Here is a 23,094-nt window from a genome sequence, read left to right as displayed (position 1 = left end):
ATGTATTCGCTGTCAGGGTGACCCTCACTAATTTTTATATTTATTTTTCCAAAGCATGCCATTTGTGTATTTTTAGGTATGCTCTGTAATTATAGCTCTTTGCCACCTGCCTGAAGTGGGGCCGCTCTTCTCTGACAGCAGCCTGTGGGCCGCGGATCCTTCGCTCTCTCTGGGGCTCATCCAGTGGTGGGAAATGGCTCACAGAGGAAGCATCTGCCTCAGAGTGGGAGCTACTCTGGCTTTTCCTCAGGAGATCAAATCAAAAATCAAAATCAAAAGTTATTTATATAGCGCTTTTTAGAACAGATGTCACAAAGCACCTTTACAAATGTCCAAGTCCAAGCCACCAGTGAGCAAGCTAAGGCTGACATTGGCAAGAAAAAACCCCACTAGAGCATGAGGAAGAAACCTTGAGAGGAACTAAAACTAAATGGTGGGCCCATCCTCCTCTGGCCGACAACAGTCACCACAATAATAACAATTTAAAGAGAAAAATATAATTATAAAATGAAAAAACAAGTAAAGTGTCTTGGTACAAGTAAAGAACCTGCACCTTTCGATCTAAGCAGACATGGTGGTTTATAATGAACTAAGAGTTCTCTAAGGAACTGTGGGGCAAGACCATTCAATGCTTTGTAGGTAATTAGAAGTATTTTATAATCAATATGAAATTTTATTGGGAGCCAATGTAAAGTATCTTAGATAGCCGTGATGGATTCAGATTTTGTTGTTCTAGTGAGCACTCTGCCTGCTGCATTTTGAACTAGCTGGAGCTTGTTTAACCACTTAGTAGTACAGCCTAATAGTAGGGCATTACAATAGTCCAATCTTGAAGTAATAAATGCATGGACTATCTTTTCTGCATCATGTGAGGAGAGCATGTTTCTAATCTTAGAAATGTTCCTAAGGTGGAGAAAGGCCTTCCTAGAAATATTATTTACATGAGCTTCGAACGAGAGACTGGGATCCATGATACCTCCAAGATCTTTATCTGTTAGGGAAGATGTGACTGTGATTTCACTGAGGTTCATTGAGTAATTAGAGGATCTAGCTGTCTCTGTGTCTAATAGAAGCGCCTCTGTTTTGTCAGAATTAAGTGAGAGAAAGTTTCTCAACATCCTTTATGCATTCGGTTCTGATTCAGATATGCGCTTAGCTGCTGAACTACAGCTTTTTCTAGGATCTTGGAAATAAATGGTAGGTTTGAGATCGGTCTGTAGTTTGACAGCTGACATGGGTTGAGGTTAGATTTTTTGAGAAGTGGTCTGATTACTTCACATTTGAATGATTTAGTAACGTAGCCAATATTTAAGGATTAGTTTATTAAATTTAGTAAAGGTTCAATTACTTCAGGTAGAATTTCTTTAAGAAAGTGTGTGGGCAGTGAATCTAGTAAACACTGGAGGACTTTGAGCGTGACATCAGATATGCAATTTCTGGCTCTTGGATAGGTGTAAAGGATTCAAAAGTCATTTTTGGCTTGGTTGTTCTTGGTTGTACCTAAGTAGTTGCCCGATGTCATATTAATGCTCTTAACGTTATCTCTAATGTGCTTTATTTTCTCATTGTAGAAATTCATGAACTCCTTACTACTATGGTGGTGATGTAATCTGAGCATTGGTGTCAATCTTATTCTTAGTTAGATGGGCAATTGTACTAAAAAGAAATCTAGGATTATTTTTTTCTTTTTCTATTAGGTTTGAGAGATAAGCTGTTCGAGCGGTAATAAGTGCTTTTCTAAACTTGAGAAGGTTCTCCTTCCATGCAAGCCGGAAGACTACAAGCTGTGTGGCGCCATTTACGTTCAATTTTTTATTTAAAATGTGAAAGTGTTTTGATTTAAATTGCAAATGTGGTCATTATACCAAGGTACCAATTTTTTGTCCCTAATTTTTTTATTCTTAAGTGGGGCAACATCATTAAGTGTGCAGCAGAATACTGATTCTAAGCATTCAGTTATTTGATGAAGTTCTGTGGCGTTTGAGGGCATCCTAGTCACAAATAATATGTCTGGGAGACTGCCAATGTCATGTTATGGCCCCACCCCCTCCTCAAACGTCTTGGTTTGTGTGTGTTCATCCGTGTTGCCATGTCCTCTCGTGTTGTCCACCTGTTCTGCATTATGTGTAATCGTCTTTAATGTATATACATCTCCTGTGTCGTAGTGTGTTTGTTGATGTTTAAGGTGTACAGAGCATGTGGGTTGTTTTATGTATCATTCGTGTGTGTAATAAACGTCTGGTTAATCGTGCCTCTTCCCCGCATCCTGTTTACCTCGAGACGTTACAGAAACACCAACCGAAGAAGGATGCCGGGGAAGGGTAGGAAGAAGGGGAGGAAGGGGAGTAGACACACTTCCCCAGCTCGTGCATGCAATTCCCCCGTGTTCTTGGCTACCCTGCTGACTCCCACAATACGGGAATGTGGTCCTGGGACGGAAGTGGAGGAGTCACAAGGGACTGCGTCCGACTACCATGACTGGTATAATGATTTCCAGTCCTCGGAGTTGTGTGCAGCAGAATACTGATTCTAAGCATTCAGTTATTTGACCAAGTTCTGTAGGGTGTGAGGGCATCCTAGTCGCAAATGATATGTCTGGTAGATTGCCAATAAAACCAGGTGCAGTGGCTGATGTGATTGTGCATACATAGTTCAAATGAAATGAAGGAATGGTCTGAGATGGAGTAGTATAACTACATCTACACCATAGCTCAGTACTAAGTCAGGCGTATGTCCACCAGAGTGTATGGGTTCTGTTATACATTGGGTAAAACGAACTGATTCTAATATAGAACTAAAGGCCCATCAGAAGGTCTTGGCCACTATCAAAGTGAATATTGTTGAAATCACCAACAAAAGTGTAAAGGAAATCTGCAAATTCCTTAATAAATTCTGAGTAGCGTCCTGGTGGCCTGTAGATGCCAATTACTGGAAGAGGCTGGATGGGCTTTTTATCGCTGGCTACATGATTTATGCTAGTAAAAATCATTTCAAAGGCTTTCTGGTTTATGCTTAATGTGTCAATAGAAATAACTGCAATGTCACCTCCACGGCTAGTTAGACGAGGGTGGTGTACATAGCTGTAGCCAGAAGGACACGCTGCATTTAAAGCTATGTACTCGTTTGGCTTGATCCAGGTTTCTGTTATTAAAAGTACATTACATCTATGATCTGTTAGTATTTCAGTTATCATGAGCATTTTAGACGCTGATGATCTAACATTTAGCAAACCCAGCTTTAGATAAAAGGAGTTTTCTGTGAATCAGTTACTTTAATACTAATTATGTTATTAAGCGCATACTACAGCATCGGACATCGCCTTCGCTAATTGACACACCTCTTCAATATTATTTTCAGTAATCTCTGACTGACGAAGGCGTATATCGTTAGCTCCTACGTGAATAACTATCTTAGAAAACCCATGCTTGCCTAAAACCTTAACACTACCTGCAACATCTGGCGCCCTGGCACCTGCTATACAGCTAACTGTTGCTGCTGGTCTCCCTAAAGGCCTGCTAATTTCACGTGTCGCAAAATAAAGTCCCCTATAACCAGAGCACTTCTAGCGCTTGAGTCTTCTCCGTCAGACTAGCAATTCAACTACACTTCTCACAGATGAAACTATCGCTAACGACGAAGAATAAACATGTTGCAAAAAGCAAAATGTTAACGTTACTTACGTTTCTGGTAGTTCCTTAGATGTAGTTTGTGATGATAAAGTAGTTTTCGATGGAAGTTGCCACCATACCTGGTATGGTATTAATCCACAAAATAGCACATCAAATCGAATTATTTGGCCAGTACAGGGTTATGCAATATTCCCTCACCTCAGAAAAATGCAACAGCTTGAATTCCTTAACTGATTAATAATTAAAAAAAAATCTTTCCTAACTATAAAAATATAGCTTACCCATTAGAAAGATTAAACATCCAGTGTGTGTACCCTGGCATGTTAATATAAAGGCAGCTCCGACTGGAATACCTTTAAGCGGTCTCGGGCGCCATCTGCTGGCGACTTGGAGTCCTTATCACGCTCTCATTTCTTTTATATGGCGGGACAAGTGTTTTGTTATCCTACCTATCGAGCAGTCCTACCTAGATTTAATGCACTTATGTACATTAGTATTCGTCCAGGCTTCTGGTGTTTATTTTGGATGTATATATTATAATTAGGCTACTGTGGACATTTTCTATTTTGTAAAGCTACAGCACCTGTACTTCACACACGTGTAATAATCGGATCTAGAAAGTTGCCAGCCCTGCTAAAATATTAGGTTTATAGTATAATAGTTTAATTAAACAGACAAAGCGTTAATCACAATAATTTGCATGATGATTAATCTTGAACCAAAAATCTCACCGGGAGCTGTAGTTCTCTTTACAGACACACACCCAATAAAACTATGCTTGATCATTTCTTGTTGATAGCCACTGACTATAGGATCAATAGAATAGTACAACCAAATAATCTTTAATGTTTTGCTTTACTGTAATACAATTTAGAATTGCGATGTTACCCTTTTAAGAAGAACTGAACACACTGTGATAAGAGCAACTGGATGTAGCTTTATTGACATGCTGGTCAAGGACTCACATCTAATATGTTTAAAATACATTAATTGAGGCCAAATGCAGCATAAAAAACTTTTTTAATTTATACAGAACCAAAACAATCAACATTAAAATATATAAAATATATAATGTATAAAAATATGGGTATTGTTAAAAAAAAAAAAAAAAAAAAATACCTAACCCTAACTCTACCCTAACCAAACCCTAATCCTAACCCTAAACCAGTAGCACAGACGTGTGTCCCAATTTGTCTGGGACAGCAATAGATAGATAGATAGATAGATAGATAGATAGATAGATAGATAGATAGATAGATAGATAGATAGATAGATAGATAGATAGATAGATCGATAGATCGATAGATCGATCTACTTGAAAAGAAATGTGAGCTATGTCCTATTTTCCTTTCTTTACTGCAACACTGTCATGGGACCCAATGTTAATGCCTTTCTTTTGTTCCACTTTCCCACTGTTCACTTTACTATGTTATGAGATGCTATGAAAGGAAAAATAAAACATGCCACAACTACTGTACGCATAATAAAGCACAAATAGAACATGAAAGTCCAAACTATTGTGATCTTTGGCGTCCAAGAGCTCGTCTGCGACTGCCTCTTGCTGTAGTTGTGACAAGTCACCACAAGAGGTCTCTGTTAAAGCAAACACACAAAAAAGACAGGTCTTCTGTGACCTACGGCATTAATTCTGCTTACTCCAGATACAAAAACAAGTATACAATTTTGCAAAAGGTGCAGTCTTGTATGTGAGATTTGTTTATAGATCTGGGAAATGTCAAAGTATATGTATCCATACCCTGCCTGTTCAGACACAGAACATATGTGTAAATATAATAGATGAATGCATTTATTATAATAATTTTAACAGAATTCAATACATATATTTTGCATAATTGATGAGAGAAACATTATCAAATAAAACCAAGACAAACAGCTGGAAAAGAATCGTGAGGATCCCTTTTTTAAGTGCACACTGTTCAAGTTCAAGTTTGGTTTATTCGTCACATACATAGTCATACACAGTATAACTGTTTGCACAGACAGCAGTGCGAGCCACTGCTAACCAGACTGGATCTGCTTCTCCAGAAAGTTGGTTATTTCAGTGATCAGTAACATATCATTTTCTAATTTAAGGCATATGTTTTGAACAGTTTGCATACTTTTAGGGCACGCACACTGGCTTTGAAAATTACGTGAACTGGCTTTGATGTGGTATGAATGAACAAACAGAAATAAAATGGATCATTAACAATGCATTGGTCAAGGAATGTGCAGTCATGCAACCCGCAGTCCCTCGCTCGCCCTTGGCCAAAACTAGTCGAGGAATAGCAAACCCATTCCTGATACGGTAGGCTTGGACAAAACTCCAGTTGTTTCTGCACAGTCCGAGTTCGCTACATCTCAGCGCCACCGAACCAGAGACAGTAAATCCCCTGGCACTGCAGGTACACGGGCATCTCGTCGTTCACGGAAAAAGCAGGATGTGGTTACTTTACAAGTTTTATCACACTAGGTTCTTGTCCGTTATCACACTTTGGGCCCTTAACACTTTTCAGTGCATTCCACATCTGAGAGTGGTGTTGGGGAGGGGTGGATTGTAATTTACAGCTTTTATCTGAAAACCATTTCTTTTTTTCCCACCTACACTTCTTTCTTAAAGCCGTGTTTTACGGTACTTCACTCCTTTAGTTCACAGTCGTAATTGTAAGCGATACATCTAAAAACTTTTGTGAACACCTCTGAATGAACATGGACATGGCTCATCCGTTTTGAACAGGTAAGCAATTCAGTAATGCTTAACTAATTCATGCTATACTTTATATTAGTATAAGTTACTAAAAAGGCTAAAGTGTATCTAGTTATTTATTTAGCTAATGGTTGAAATAATTTATCATGCACTGTATGATTTAACTCGGTAGGGCTTAGCGTCATAATTAATTTTTAGGTCTAGATAAAACATACATCTTAACAAACGATCATTACATATTATGTACATTATGTACGTATCTATTCTTTTTGCGAGCTAGGAAAGGATATTATCTTTATTCTGATTATTTTTGATCAATATCAAATATGACCATTGTGTTTTAGAGTACGTGAAACATTTTGATTGACTGAAACTCGATGGCTATTCTTATTCTCATGGCTAGCTATACAGAAAAACTTGAACTTCGAAGTAGGTAATTCTATTTACTTAAATGAATCATTAAATGATGTAACATCTATTTGTTCTGGTAAAGAAGATACCATCATGATGATCTTTTTATGCTCACGGTTTATAATTCTATTTTATGTATCTCCGTAGGTTCACACGATCACGAGTTCCTTGTTCCTGATAACATTGTATGGTGTTATACATGTTGGCAACCTCTGTATGATGAGCTGATGAACAAAATAAACCCGAGTTACAATTTTTTTCAGTTTTAAAGGCCACTAAAGTCTTTTGCAGCTCCTCTTCATAAAAGATCCCATCTATATTTTCCCCATCAAAATCCCGTAATTTGTATACAGGAGGGTCTCTCCTTAGACATTCAGAAACGGTAAAATATTCATCCATAAAGTGATTCATCCTGCTCGTACCCTTTCTCAAAATGTCTTTTTAATCGTGACATTCTGATGGTATCACCGACTTTAAACTTCAATCTTAGTTTTTCCACCTTTTTCGGTTGAAACAACCCATACAAGGTTTTAAACACCGTGAAGGAATTTCCTTCGTTCACTTCAACGGGTTTCATTTGAATTCTTCTGTGAAAGCTGTTGTTATAAGCATGAACCAAGTCTTGTACCACATCGATGTATTTTCTCGTATTGATGGCTGTGAAGTATCTCCACATTCTGGTTTTCAACATCCTGTTGAACCGTTCACACACTGATGCTTTTTGTCCCGTCCCAGTAGCAAATTGATTGACGTTGTTTTTTTCATTAATGTTTTGAAACCTTTATTAAAAAATTCTTTCCCTTCATCAGTCTGAAGTTTTTTAGGAACTCTGCCTTCTTTTAGAATTGAAACAAAGGCTTTGGTAACCTGTCTTGTTTTTCATCATGCATACCCAAGCATACTTGGAAAGTATATCTATACACGTTAGCATAAATTTCATGTTCCCGTTATGTTGGTCATGTCCACGAAATCGGCCTGCCATTGTTCATCTGTGTTTTTTTACAATGACTCTGTTTCTTTTAAATTTCACAGAGATTGGTTTATGTAGCATGTATGCATCCTGAGCTGCTAACCAGTTTTTGATTTCCTTATCATCAATCCGTTTACCGATTTCATCCACCACGGACCTTTGCATACTCTTGACCCCTCCATAGGATCCTGGGTTTGAAGGAGTGTAGTAAATATTTTTCAGCAGACGTTCAGTCATGGCGAAATGATTGAAACACCATGAAAAGAGTGCTAGATTGGATTATGGTTTTATTAGCATCTTTTTGGCAAAAGAGGTTATGTTTACGTTACATTCAATTAAAAATGAAAGCATGCAATCAAAGGTTTTATATACATCAACCTTTTCATCGTTACTTAGTTTCAAAACACATACATCTATTACATATGTGAATATATATATAATATATGCCCGTTTTTACATTCATCGGGTTTTCAAACATATGTGAAATAACATGACATATATATATATACATATACATATGTGTAAAGGATAACATGTATTATTGGCTTCCGATACTAGAGAACTCCACTGACTAGACTCACATACTACACACATCAGCTTTTCCAAATTATATGCGGATTTGATATTATCGGTTTACGGTTCTGACTCTATTTTCAAGGGTTTTACAGAACAGCGTGATCAACTTCGTCCTCAGCACTCTTTTTTTTTTCTCGGTTAAAGGACCAGCGCTGGTGTCCATGCAGATTCCCATTTGGCTCAAGCACCAGGGTTCAGGCTTTTGTGCAGCTTCCAGTAGTACTCGACATCGCCGTGTACCTGCTCCCCGCACGCTATCGTTTTCATTGTTCAGGTTTTCATGCAGCTTCCAGTAGTCCATGACGTCGTCATGTACCTGCTCCATGCACATGCTATCGTTTTTTTCATTCAGGTTTTCGTGCAGCTTCCAGTAGTCCACAACGGCGTCTTGTACCTGCTCCCCGCACACGTTATTGTTTTTTACTATGAACTCTTTGAGAGTGGATTTGATATTCTGTTCTTCCTGCAGGTCGGTTACCACTACCTCAGCGATTGCCTGAATCTTGCTAGAGGATGGAGGTATCTGAATACCGCACAGCTTCAAAGCTCTGGCTAGAGTATGTATGAGCCACGGCTTGAACAGTTTATTGTATCAGCTTAGGTGCGTTGAGGCTGAAATAGGATTCATCCGGAACGTACAGGCATGTGTGCTGACGCTGACTAGGATGGCCAATAGCACACTTTGGGCCCTTAACACTTTTCAGTGCATTCCACATCTGAGAGTGGTGTTGGGGAGGGGTGGATTGTAATTTACAGCTTTTCTTTTTTCCAACTACACTTCTTCCTTAAAGCTGTGTTTTACGGTATTTCACTACTTTAGTTCACAGTCGTAATTGTACTGAGTAGTGTCCTCGTTGCCTGTAGATTGGCAATTAGTGGAAGAGGCTGGGTGGACTACATTATGCTAGTAAAAATAATTTCAAAGGACTCGAAAATCATAACCAGCTTTCTGGTTTTCCTTAGTCACTTAATGGTTTCTACTGCACATGTATGAATAATATCAGATTACTCTCCATGGTCAAGGCTGTCACCTAAATGAGAAACCACAGCCAGGAGTCTGTGGGTGCCGGTGGGTGCACATTCCTGCAACCAACAACTACATCTGTTTTTTTCATACGATTAACTGAAAATGCATCATGGATCGTTGAAACCCCATCTCTGTATTAACAGGCCTCTTTCATTGTCTCTCATTCTGTCTCTGTGTCTCTCTCAGCCTGTATCTCTCTTCTTTTTGGTCTCTCTCTCCTCACCGGTGGGCTTACGTGCTGTCCTCTAGCTCCCTGTCCTTCTCCTCTCTCATTTACTACTGATGGGTTAAAAGAACTTAGTCATTATGGCAGATACTTATACACAGCTGTATTATCACTCCACTGAAAGAAAATGGCACAACTCTACCTGGCTGGGGACTGGAGTTTTCCCCCAGTTTATCGTTTTGCTTTTCTTTTCATTCAGTCAGCATTTTGTAGCTAAAGGGGAATGGGTGGACAGAGAAGTATGTGGGCACGGGTTGATGGTACGAGCTCACCTCGACTGCTGCCTGAGAGAAGCCACCCCAGGAAGGGCAGAGAGATCCAGCTCGGACGGGACGTCCATCACGTCTGAGAGCTTTTGGCCCAGCATGTCAAACCGCTTAATGTGGAGGATGTGAATACTGTTCCAAGAGGAAAAGTGACTTAAGGACTGGAAGTGTGTTTGAGTGGAGGAGGGTGTGTGTGTTGGACTGGTTTAAAACTCATTCTTTAAGGTCATCTACGTCAGACGAGACTCACTGTGGCAGTGTGAAAAACTCCACCTCTTCAGTTGCCTTGCAGCCTACTTCACACACAAAAACGCTCAAGTAGTGTTGGCTGAAAAAAGAAAGAGACCCTTTCATTGAGAGTGATAAAATCAAAATGGCAGCATGTCATAACTGTATTCTCTCCTTTACAACACAGTAATGAAGCGTTATCCAAAGAGGGTGTGTGACGTGACAGACCTTAAAGTAAGTGTGTAGACTGTCGGTCATAGTAGGGCTCAGATTAACAGAGAGGTAGTTGTAGACATCCACTCTGCAGCTCTGCTGTCCACAGCTTTCACAAAATGGAGAACAGAAATATTAAAACATTTGCACAGAAATAACTTGCTGCATCCCTTATACAGTGTGTGAGTTATCACATGCTAATATGCTTGTGTATGTTTTACTAGTAGATAACAGCTTATCTAATGTGGAGCATCAAAACAGTAAACATGTACACTAATGCAAAGCCAGCAGAGCACGTAGAATGCTCAGTCCATGTCAGTTATGTTTTCCCAAACTCACACACTCTGGGATTTGAAAGTTATGTGATGAATAGAAGCTGAACTGGTGAGCATTTTAAATGTTCACATTTAAGTTATGTATGTTATGAAACTTTCATGAACACTTTAAACAGATGTCCGGAGAAAGCGCCTGCTCTCGGTGAGAAAATGTACACTTTAAACAAACACGTTAAGACTGGTTAAGACCAGTCCATTAACACAAATGAGATATGGAACAGTGATACATAATTACCTGGTGCATGTGAGCACAGACTTGATATGAAACTCAAAAGTTTTCCGCAGGGCAGATGTAAGAGAAGAAAGAGGCCCCGAGCCTCTCTTCCTCCTCTTTCAGCTGCAGTAACTCAGGAACTCATGGGCATCCTTTGGAGGACAGCACAGGAGAACATCAGAGGAGGCTTTGCTCCTGGACTTCAACAGCAGTGAAAAAACAAAGGTGCCCGTGTTCAGTTCCTGCAGGGTACTGCGTGAGGTTCTGAGGTGTTCTGAATGGCTGAGGGGGCCGTTTAACTGGACATGATCATAATCTTCTTCAAATGCAGGGCAGCGGGCTGAAACACACTCAAGCAGGGCTCCCAGGAGCTGAACCTTCTGCTTTGTGCTCCGACTGGTGAGGCGGGCCTGCTGCAGATCTGCAAAACATCTACACCCAGCAACAGGGAGACCAAGTGGTTTATATCTCTGAGCTTCACAGCACCTCCTTAAGCACTCATGATTAAACTGTTCATTTAGACCCATGTGAAGCCTCTGGTTCTGAACGGACATGTGTGCTGGTGTGTGTAGACATGCCTGGAAGAGCAGGATGTTCAAATATATGGCACAGAAATCCAACCGGAGGGCTCTCGATTGGAAGAATGTGGTTGGACCAAATCCATATAAGAGTCTGAAAGTGTGTGAGTAAAGCGCACTTTTGCGGCAATTAAAGTGTGTAAGGCTCACTCTAGCAATGATGAAAGTGTGTAAAGTGCACTCTAGTGACGATGGTGCGCTTTAGCAGGCCCGTCCAGAGCGCTCTGTATTTGTCCATGACGTCTGCAGTGTGGATCAGCGCTCAAGGAACAGCTCACATCACACCTAACCTCAGCAGAAAACACCAGACTCCACATGCTGATTGCCTTGCGAAAGCACAGACTGCCTGCATGATCCCAGCAATGTTCCTCTTTAGGACTTTGGGAGCAAGTCCCTCCTACCACACAGTAAGTCCAGTGCTCCCAAATTATATAATCATTTCTGCATTAACCTTTGAGTTTTAATTGGGTTTTTCAGCAAAACATATTTACTGAGCTTTTGCTGAAATTTAGGATATTCTATTAGTCATATAATGCTAATGTTCTTCTTGCTGTCCTGGGTGCCATGCTGGTTGCCATGCTGGTTGCTCTTCTTGTTGCCATGCTGTTGGCCGTTCTTGTTGCCATGCTGGTTGCTTTTCTTGTTGCCATGCTTGGCGCTGTTCTTGTTGCTGTGCTGGTCGATGTGCTGGTTGCCATTCCTGTTGCCGTGCTGGTTGCCATTGTTGTTGCTGTCCTGGTTGGAGTGCTGGTTGCCGTGCTGGTTGTGGTTCTGCAGAACTGAGTCTTTGCTCCTCCATTTCCTGTACCATGTAGGTATGCTCAGAGATTGCCCTGTATGCACTCTCAACATCATTTGGTCTTTGCAGCCTTACAGCTACTTCCAATTCATTCCTCATGATTGGTGTTGTGTATTTTGAATACGCTATGTCTGCTTTTTCCCTGGCAATTTTCTTCATTTCCTGCAACAAAATGCTGTTGGTTGTCTCAGAGAGGAGTGTATCGTAGTGCTGCTTGTAGCTGTTCCATTCACAATTGCATTTAAAGCAAACCTAAAGGCAAAATGAGTCGTGAGTAACACCACAGCTGCTTAAGAGGTACCATAGAAACAATCCACCAGCCATGAGGATCAAGCCATACGTCTACATTTTCTCTTTCGTGAGCATCATTTCTTTCTCTGTTTATAAACAGTATAATTACAGGAGGTAAAAGCAGATACAGTACTCCATTTACATGTACACCAGGTTTGCAGGAGCAATGAAATTCCATTTCAAAGATGCTCTGGAGGATGTAGAAACTATGAAGATGAGAAAAGCGTTGGCAGCCGTTGAGAGGAGGCTGAATAGTTTCTGTGGTACATGAGGTTACTTCACTCAATTCACTCAGTTCAACTTCAGATGAAGAAAAATTGTGAGAAAAAGTTGATGTCCAGCTGCCCAAAAGCCCTGCATCCCGTCTTTAACTTGTGTGATCGGTTTAGAGGTGTCAGCAGTCCAAACAGAGTCTGATTCCAAAGGCGAATCCCTCGGAATGCTTCAATTATGGAATGTATCATGAGGAGGACATTGGGTATCCACAGGTTCCTCTTGGAAATATTTCCAACCACATTAGCAAGTTTCAGTATAAGTAACATATGTTAGAGACTTATTGTTAATTTCATATTGATGTGTAAAATTTCTTTTTGTTTTCAGTACCTATGAAAGATTTTGTCTGTTTTCTTGCTTTTTTTTTACCAAGTTTATTTTTTTGTATGTCATGTTGTTATTAATTCCATTCTTTTCTAGGCTTATTTACATTTCCATTCACGATATTTAGCAGATTTTTTTTATCCAGAGTGACTTACAAAAGTGCTTTATCATTTACTCAAGGAATGAATACATCCTAGCCAGTGCAGTAAGTTAGAGTCCAAGATACCATTGAACTAGAATACTGTTGAAATACAGGGATCAGTGCTGATGCCTAGAAGTGCAAAATACTCTATAACAGATATCGATAAGTTCGGAAAACAATACTCTAGAATAAGTACCAGAGGTTCAGTTACTCAACATAGGTGTAGGATCAGTGCTCATTTAAATATTCCACAAATAGATGGGTCTTCAGTCTGCATTTGAAGACCACAAGGGACTCTGCTGTCCAGACAGTAAGCAGACATTTGTTCCACCATCTAGGATCCAAGATAGAGAATACTCTCGATACTTGTCTTCCATGAGACTTGAAGCATGGTGTTTCAAGCCAAGCCATACTTGAGGTTCGACGTACTCAAGGTACAGATCGGGCTTTTACCATTGACATCAAATATTGAGGGACATTTTTGGCTTTGTAGGCAAACATTCAGGTTTTAATCTGATGTGTGCAGCTATTGGAAGCCAATAAAGGGAAACCAGTCGAGACCAGTCTTGCTGATGTGTTTTGGACAAATTGTAGAGGTCTGATGTCTCGGAGGAAGACCAGCAAGTAGCGAGTTGCATTAGTCTAGCCTTGAGATTACAAGAGACTGCACAAGCACCTGGGTAGCTTCCTGTGAGAGAACGGGCCGAATCCTTCGTATGTTACAAAGGAGAAATCTGCAAGACCGTGTTAGATTAGAGAAGAATGTCAAAGGCTGCTGAAAGGACTAGAAGAATCAAAACACATGACAGTTTGGCAGCTTTAGCAGCAAGTTTTTCCGTCACATGCTATGAGGGCCATTTCTGTAGAATGTGCCGGTTTGTAGCCAGACCGATTGATCACTTTATGCAAGTGCATGTACAACCAATGTTTCAGGAACTGCTTAAATATTAGGTTTCATACCTCAAATGTTAATCAAAATGAAGATTTTGAGGAAAATAAGTTTAATATGTAACTTTTCTCTGAAATATACCACCACTTTACTGGATAATATTGTTACTGACTTGTTCACAAACAGTAAATGTCATTCTTTGCAGTACAAATCTTTGTAAACTTTGCAGAGAATTAATTTATTATGATTATTCTTTATGTCTTTGGTTTGGACTTTTTGGGGGCAAATATTGTTCGAAACTGGATGTTTGACAAATCACATTATTTTTTGTTACACACAAAAGGGTCTCTATACGAAAAAAAAGTTGAAAGTCATATAAGGCTTCTTTTGAAGAAAGATGTACCCATCTATCAGTACCCATCTATCAGCTACTTACTCGGCTGCTGCTAAAAATAGGGATTTCAAATATTTTTTGAACTATTGACTTATTTTCCCAATAACCAAAATGTCAGTGCAGCATTCTAGAAATGTCACAATTGTCACAATGTCACAATGATTATTCTTTATGTCTTTGGTTTGGCCTTTTTTGGGGAAAATATTGTTTGAAACTGGATGTTTGACAAATCACATTATTTTTTGTTACACACAAAAGGGTCTCTATACGAAAAAAAAGTTGAAAGTCATATAAGGGTTCTTTTGAAGAAAGATGTACCCATCTACCAGTACCCATCTATCAGCTACTTACTCGGCTGCTGCTAAAAATAGGGATTTCAAATATTTTTTGAACTATTGACTTATTTTCCCAATAACCAAAATGTCAGTGCAGCATTCTAGAAATGTCACAATGCATATGACATCACAACAGCTTTGACGTCACTACAAGTATATAAAGGTGAGCGCAAGCATTTATATGTCATTTCACTTGACAGATTTCAGCAGTTATAAAGTTGGAAGACAATAGAGTGAATTAAACCTAATCGTAGGTCAACTTTCCAGAACAAGGTACGGTTGAATAAGTCAATTTTGTAATTACAGAAGGCTATTTTCCATCTAATTGTATGTGTATGTATCTGTCTGTCTGTCTAAATGTCCGCTTAGCTACTATAGCTAGAGCTTTTCTAATTTTATGATGAACGGTCTGTCTGCTGTAGTTTTATATAGTTATGGAATGCATTGACGTTCCACCTGTTTTCTCACACAAGGCTTTATGTCAAGCATAAGCGACTGCTTTTTATGCTATTTAGATTTTGCTGTTTTAAAGGTACAAGACAAGTAATATAAGTGATTAAACCAAATTTCATCACCATACCTGCCCTTTCTCGTCTGCCCACAATTGGTGACGAATTTCGTTGTGATACGTCCACACTGCAGGTGCGGTCTGTCTGCTGTAGTTTTATATAGTTATGGAATGCATTGACGTTCCACCTGTTTTCTCACACAAGGCTTTATGTCAAGCATAAGCGACTGCTTTTTATGCTATTTAGATTTTGCTGTTTTAAAGGTACAAGACAAGTAATATAAGTGATTAAACCAAATTTCATCACCATACCCGCCCTTTCTCGTCTGCCCACAATTGGTGACGTATTTCGATGTGGTACGTCCACGCTGCAGGTGCGTATAACGTTCCTAAGTGCGGGCAGTTTGAGACGAACAGCTCTACTTAGCAGAGAAGAGTCGGTCCACAGTAGCGCCCCTCTCTCTGCGTCTACCTCTGTTCACTCACTAGAGAGAATCTGCTTAATATAAACAATTTAATTTGATAATTTTGACCATTACCACTTTGTGCGCTGTGTGAGCAAAAACAATGTATGTATTCTTTGCTTTCTAACTTTCACAGCAGTTGTCGGTTATGTGTTGATTTTGTCAGATGCCCTCACGGTTATAAAATCATTTTAGCGTGGCCGAGCCACAGGTTGAATATTTGGAAGTGACTGTTGGTTAACACGTAAGCTAGTGTTAATGGGTGCGTTTCAGTCGCTGTCATACTCGTCCCGTTGTCTGAAACGGAAAAAAATATATGTAATAGAATTATCAAAAAAAAAGGACTTATTACTTGAAGCAGTGAAGCGAAAACGGGTTTTATGTTATGAGCAAATTTTTGGCCCTTAACTCAAAAGAGAGTTCCATTTGAGAGTTCCAAAGTCTAGAGTTTAAAAGTACCTTGTTAATGGCTATAAATGAACAGTTTAAATGCGTAAAAAGAGCAGCTGACCTGTTGCTTGCCATATGGGCTAGTTAGCTCACCTTCATATGTACTGCTAACCTGACTGGTTACTTATCTTAGTTGGCCTTCTCCAACAGTCACCATTACGTGGGGTCAGATATTTGTTAGCTAATAAGTTACTTCCATATACCCACCAACACATTCTACAGGTCAACACATTCCTGCTGCCCCTTTTGTGTATGTGTCATGACTGTTTACTTAATGATGTTTAAGTTGTTTGTGACCTAATTATTAACCACTAATAAAATCAGTTTAAACCATTCATAAACTTTTTGTATTCAATGCAGTAAGATTTAGCCTTTGGAACTAATGGTTTAGGGATATGCATACCCAGCTGCTTGCCTGTTGAAATTTGCCTGTAAAGGTGTGCTGCCATTCTGATTGCTTTCTTGCCTGTTTTCTGTCCTCCATGAGTGTTGGTCTGCATACTGACAGTCTTTCTGAACTGACTGCCATTCACATGTATAACTGTCTGCCTTCTGATCCTCAAGCCTGCCTGCTTACATGTTAGATTGCTGTCTGTCCACCAAACTGTAAAAATGATTTATGCTTTTGACTTCATATTGCCTTTTCAGAACAAAGTATTCCAGGAGAGTCCTAAGAAAACTTGGACCAGGACAAATGGAGAAACAGAAGCGTCTTTTTGGCAGGAAGATGTAAGGCCTTTGCACTACAATGTTAAAAAATCTTAGAATAACAATATTAATTTAAAATGATTCTTATTTATATAGCATATTCCTTATAGAACCCAAAATCTCAAGGTGCTTTACACTGCAATGAACGAACAGTATTCAGTAATAAAACATTGATCAAATAAAACAGTTAAAAGTCACAAAATATAAATGTAGAAAATGAAATTAATTGAAACAGAATTTAAATTAAACCGGCTAAACAAGCTGAACAATTAGATCAAGCTAAACAAGCCACTATTTAATCTGTATTAAACACCAATAGAGCTTGCACTCTAAATACTTTCTGGACTATTCCAAAGTATCGGAACGATGAAACATGAAACAGATGAAACATGTTTCATCAGCCTTGTTATTTTAAAAGATTAGGAAGTAATGTTAAAGGAATTAGTCTTATTTTCCTTATAATGTGCTAAAGTAGAATAAAATAATTTTGATTGTATTGTGCAATTAACAAAATACAACATGGACCTGAGCTCTATGAGTGATTCATCCATTAAATAGAGAATAAGAATAACAATCTATAAACTTAGACACAAGCTCTCTCAAAATAATTTGATCATGGATTTTAGTTCAGGCTGTTGATGTTTGAAGAATGACAAACAAACAACATTTCCTTATATATTTTTTTTGTTTCCATAGTAAAATTCCTTCACCTCCAAAAGTGGCACGGGCTTCTTCAGTATTTAAAAAGGTGAGTTTAAAATGACCAAATTTGTTATTCATCATAAAATCGAATTGTTGCTAATAAGTGAGATGTCAGCACAGTTGTTATGTTATCCTGATATTTAATTTCTTTTTATTCAACCTCTTCTATGGTTCTCAAAACAAGAGCAAGTCAAAAAGCACAAGACAAGACGAGAATAAACCTGTGAGGAATGACAGCAAAATGCTCCTTGATAGAGCCAAAAAAATCATCCCAGACTTGGAGAAGCTCGATATTGCACCAATCTTGACCCATTTTGTGATGGATCTGACTAATGAGTATGCCATTTTTAAACCTTTTCTTCTTCTTCTTCTTCTTCTTCTTCTTCTTCTTCTTCTTCTTCTTCTTCTTCTTCTTCTTCTTCTTCTTCTTCTGCTTTTTCAATTTATCATTTTTATTTTTGGTATACTTTTGAATGTATGAGATTTTTAGAATAAATATTAATTATAGTTCTAAAGAATGCTTTTATTCACATTCTTTTAGGCAGTGGACATCTATCCGGAAAGCAATCCCTAGTCCAGTAAGTCATACTACATTGCTTACACATCAACATATTTTAAATGGGATTCATATTAATTCTAAACCAAACAACCAAAACCATTTTGGAGCAATTTTCAATGTTCGCCTTTCTATGTTATCTCTCCTTTCTTTCACAGGAGACAAAGGTCATGATCTCTCATATGGGTTCATTCATTGCGGACATTGTCACTGAAGTAACTGTGATGGGTCTTCTTTCATCTCTGGAAGAAATGTTAGATGTTGATCTAAAATCAGTGTTGCTTTCAAATTCCAAGAAGGAAACTGCAGATTTGCTGAATGCTTTCCGTACCAGATCTTGTGAGATAAATCATTCAGCTTCAGTCCACGTGAAGGAGGGGACAGCTCATATAGACTCTCTAAGCAGAGATGTTAGGACTGCAGTTATTGATACGCATCGCAGTTGCCTGGATGACCATGAGAGAGACCAAATTGTGATGAAATTCCACTCGACTATGGAAGATACAAATTCAGAAGCAATGAGTGAGCTTCTGATAGGAGATACTGAGAGTTTGACATCGTTATCCTCAGATGTCCATGACGATGGTACATCTAGACCTATAAGTACCATTCCTATAGCTGGCTCTCCGGTTTCGGATATGCTTCAGCGCTTTGATGATGAGATGGAGGAATTTGCTGAACTGTCGCAAGACATCAATCCCCACATAAAAGGAAGGACACATTTTTTGTCCCGTCATTTAATAAATCCTGACCTTGAAGGGGTCTCATCTTGTGAGCTCTGTGGTATGGTCATACCAATCTACCTAGAGCAGGATGACTTGAAATCATCACAGGCATCATCAGAGCTATGCACAGATAGTAGGAACACCTCCTCCGACGTCATGGCAAGCCAAGTTATGGAGTTGGTTGTCCCACCCTCTGTGAAGAAGGCTCAAGAGTCCCCCAGTGTACACAATGACTGGTCTTCCCTGTTCAGCATCGATATACATAGCTCTCCATCACTACAGTCTGAGATGTCTGCTAGGTCACCATGTACTGAGCCTGCTCTGGACAATCAGAGCAAAACCATGAAAGCCCAGAAGGGGAGATTGCATTTCCTATTCCCCTTCAGTAAGGTCTCAAAGGACTTAAAGGTAAAACATTTGACTTATTTCTTATTTAGATTTTGTTACATTATTAATTTTTAAAGTAGTGCATATTTGAATTTCATTTCACACTGAATGTGTATATATCACTTTGCATAAATGACATAATTTGTTCTAAATTATATTCTGTTGCATTATTACTGGTTTGTATCTGTACTTTTAGTTATAAATTTACTTATGCTCTGATATTTTTCTACTAAATCATTGTTTTGTTTTTGTTAGAAACTCAAAAAGAAAAGCAAGGAGCACCCTAACACTGTAGCTGCTGCTGCAACTACAGGTAAGAACATATTGCTAGAAACACATATGACAATTTAGTTGTTAGACAGAATATCACAGTTATATCCATTTTTTAAAAATCAATAACTTTTTTGTCTTATGATAGGTAGTGAAGATGTTTCCCCCATCTCGTCACGTTTCACGAGGATGTTATCGTTCTTTACAAGGCAACGCTCAAATCATCAATAAAGCCTGAAACATCAATTTGCTGAAAATGTGCAAAAATGGCTGGTTTTTGATTACATTTACATTTACATTTACAGCATTTAGCAGATGCTCTTATCCAGAGCGTCTTACAAAAGTGCTTTGTCCTTTACTCAAAGAATATATCCTAGTACAGTACAGTAGGTTAGAGTCCAACATACCAGTGAACTAGAATATGTAAAAGTAGATTTGGTGAATACATTGTAACATTGGTAGTGGGATGGACAATTCTTTGTGCAAGAATGATGTTATTGGTTCATTTTTCTGCGGTTGCATTTAATATCACTATCCTTATGTATTTATATATCGCTTTTTACTGCAGATGTTGTCACAAAGCAGTTTTACAAATGTCCAAGTCCAAGCCCCCAGTGAGCAAGCCAAGGGCGACAGTGGCGAGGAAGAACTCCCTAGAGCATGAGGAAGAAACCTTGAGAGCAACCAAGACCCAAAGGGGAAGCCCATCCTCCTTTGCCTGGCAACGCTCACCACAATAATATCAATTTTAAGAGAGAAATAAATAAATAAATGAAAAAATAAGCAGTTAATGTCCAGTCCAATTTGCTAGAGGCCCTAGTCTTGACGCGATGGTGTGCATGTGTCCAAAGCCCATCCCACAAGAGAGCATCCATTAAGAGCAAGGGAGAAGCAGTTGGCTAGGGTGGAGCTGTGGTGGCCTACAGCAGGGCACATCAGGGGGTGGTGGGAAGAGCCATGGCAGCTGAGACGGGCTGAGGCTCAGTAACATCATGACATCAGGAGTAGGTGTACCTCGGCAGAAAGAGAGACTAGATTATTAGGCATGTCCAGGTACAAGGGTGTGTAAATTAGGGAACTATAATGTGCAAAGATGGGCTCCGGCAGATCTAGCTATGGCAGCACAGCTAAAAGGAAAGAGCCAGAAGGAAACACAGGCACGAGGGCACCCTGGAACATCAGCACTCCGCCGCTCTCAGTCAACACACTCGAGTGACAAAAGAGAGGTGAAGTGACAGCATCATAACATCCCAGTTTATCATAACTCTCAAAACCCATGGACCCCCAAGATGGGAAGTAGTTAATAAAATACCTGACTGTACAGATACTAAAAAGAAATCTAGGATTATTTTTGTTATTTTCTATTGGGCTCAAGAGATAAGATGTTCGAGCAGTAATAAGTGTTTTTCTATAGGTGAGTAGGCTCTCCTTCCATGCAAGCTGGAAGACTACGGGCTTAGTGCGGTGCCATTTATGTTCTATTCTTTGAGTGTTTTGTTTTAAATTGCGAATGAGATCATTATACCAAGGTACTACATTTTTGTAGCTAATTTTTTTATTCTTAAATGGAGCAACATCATTAGGTGCACAGCAGAATACTGATTCTAAGCATTCAGTAATTTGATCAAGTTCCGTTGGGTTTGAGGGAATCCTAGGCGCAAATTATTAGTCTGGGAGATTCCCAATAAATCCAGGTGCAGTGGACGATGTGATCGTGTGTCTGGTATGATAGCGAGGCGAGGTTACGATAGTGTGGCTCATGCATAGTTTAAATGAAATTAGGGAATGGCCTGAGATGGCACCTGACTGGGGTAGTATAACTACCTTCTCCATGTCTACACCGTATGGCAGTACTAAGTCAAGCGTATGTTTACATTTACATTTACAGCATTTAGCAGTACGCTGTTATCCAGAGCGACTTACAAAAGTGCTTTGTCATTTACTCATAGAATATATCCTAGTACAGTACAGTAGGTTAGAGTCCAACATACCAGTGAACTAGAATACTGTAGAATACTGGGATCAATGCTGATACCTAGAAGTACAAAACACATAAGGTCTATCTTAAACAATGATAAGTGCAATAAACAATAAGTGATAGAGTTTGTTAATCAACATCATTGTAATAAACAATACCCTACAATAAGTACTAATTTAGTCAGTCAATATGAGAGCAGGGTAAGTATGTCCACCAGAGTGTGTGGGTTCTCTTTGTACATTGAAACCAATTGATTCTAATATAGAACTAAAGGCCAAGTTCAGAGGGTGTTGGGCACTATCAAAGTGAATATTGAAATCACCAACAATAATGGCACTTTCTACTAGAGCAGATCCCTCTCAGTATCTACAGCTAGACAAGACGCACCTGCCACCTTGTGGTCAGTTGAAGTATTTGCTAGTGATTCTAGACAGGTTTTCCAAGTGGACTGAGGCGTTTCCTTGTTCTAAGGAAGATGCCCGCGCTGTGGTTAAAATCCTAGCCAAGGAGATAATACCGAGGTACGGTGCGCCTCGGGTAATAGATTCAGATCAGGGACCCTGTTTCATTTCTATGGTAACTCAGAAACTATGCACCTACCTAACTATTGACTGGAAGTTTCACATCCCTTACCATCCTCAGTCATCTGGCATTGTTGACAAAATGAATTATACATTGAAACAAAGGCCATGATGGAAAACAGGAAAGAAATGGATAGATCTTGTCCTTCCTAGGTCTTCCTAAGTTCAAGACTGTTAACTCAATACACACTTTAAAACACTCAATACACAATTTAATTTTTTAATAATACTTGTTCAGGTTCCACTATTGTTCTCCAAACCATACATTATTCAATGTATGCATATTAATATTCAATGCTTACACCAACCGGTTCTTGGTACCATTATGTTCAACCTGAGCTACTTGCATTTTATTTAAAAGGCGATCCTCTTCCATATCACCGGATGCCCATATTGCTTTTATTACCTCAATCTACTGCCAGCAGTGTTGTGTGAGATCAGAATGATGCCCAGTGCCACCACCAAATTGTCACTATTTGAGGTCGTTTTTGGTAGACCATTTACCACCCCATGGGTCAGAGGTAACCCAGGTGTTTCTCAGTCAGGTGACACAGCCATAGCTGATGACTGACAGACAAATCCTCTAAGACTTGGCTTGCGTTGCTTTGGTGTTACAGGAAAGGTTTGAAGCCCTTGTTTTTGTCTGTCTGGCATTCAGATTTCCTGAGCAGCCATGTTGTGGTTCCTAATTAGGAACATGTTCCAGCCTGCTCCATGCAAGCTGGAGCACTGGATCCACTCTTTAAATGTGCCTTTTTAAGGTGACAGCTTATAAAAGTCATCTCTGATTATTTTTTTTGTTGTTAGCTTTTTAATCTGTCAAGTCTGTAATTTTCCAGATTTATATCCATTAAAAAAACAGATGCTCTAAAGGGAGGGGGTGGACTCCTTCAGTGGTACAGCAGAAGTTGATAACTTCAAAATCATTTACAGCAGCT

General features: G+C 39.2%; 1 pseudogene; it reads right to left on the bottom strand.

The window, feature by feature from the left end:
* Window positions 1-2,283: 2,283 nt before the first annotated feature.
* LOC145656006 (homeodomain-interacting protein kinase 2-like) overlaps window positions 2,284-23,094 on the bottom strand; it is a 182,977-nt pseudogene continuing 162,166 nt past the window's right edge.

Source organism: Electrophorus electricus, unplaced genomic scaffold, assembly GCF_041902795.1.
Source record: "Electrophorus electricus isolate QZ-2024a unplaced genomic scaffold, ASM4190279v1 Scaffold43, whole genome shotgun sequence".
Lineage (NCBI taxonomy): Eukaryota > Metazoa > Chordata > Actinopteri > Gymnotiformes > Gymnotidae > Electrophorus > Electrophorus electricus.
Note: the sequence above shows the minus strand (reverse complement) of the source record. Positions and strands in the feature narration are given on the sequence as shown.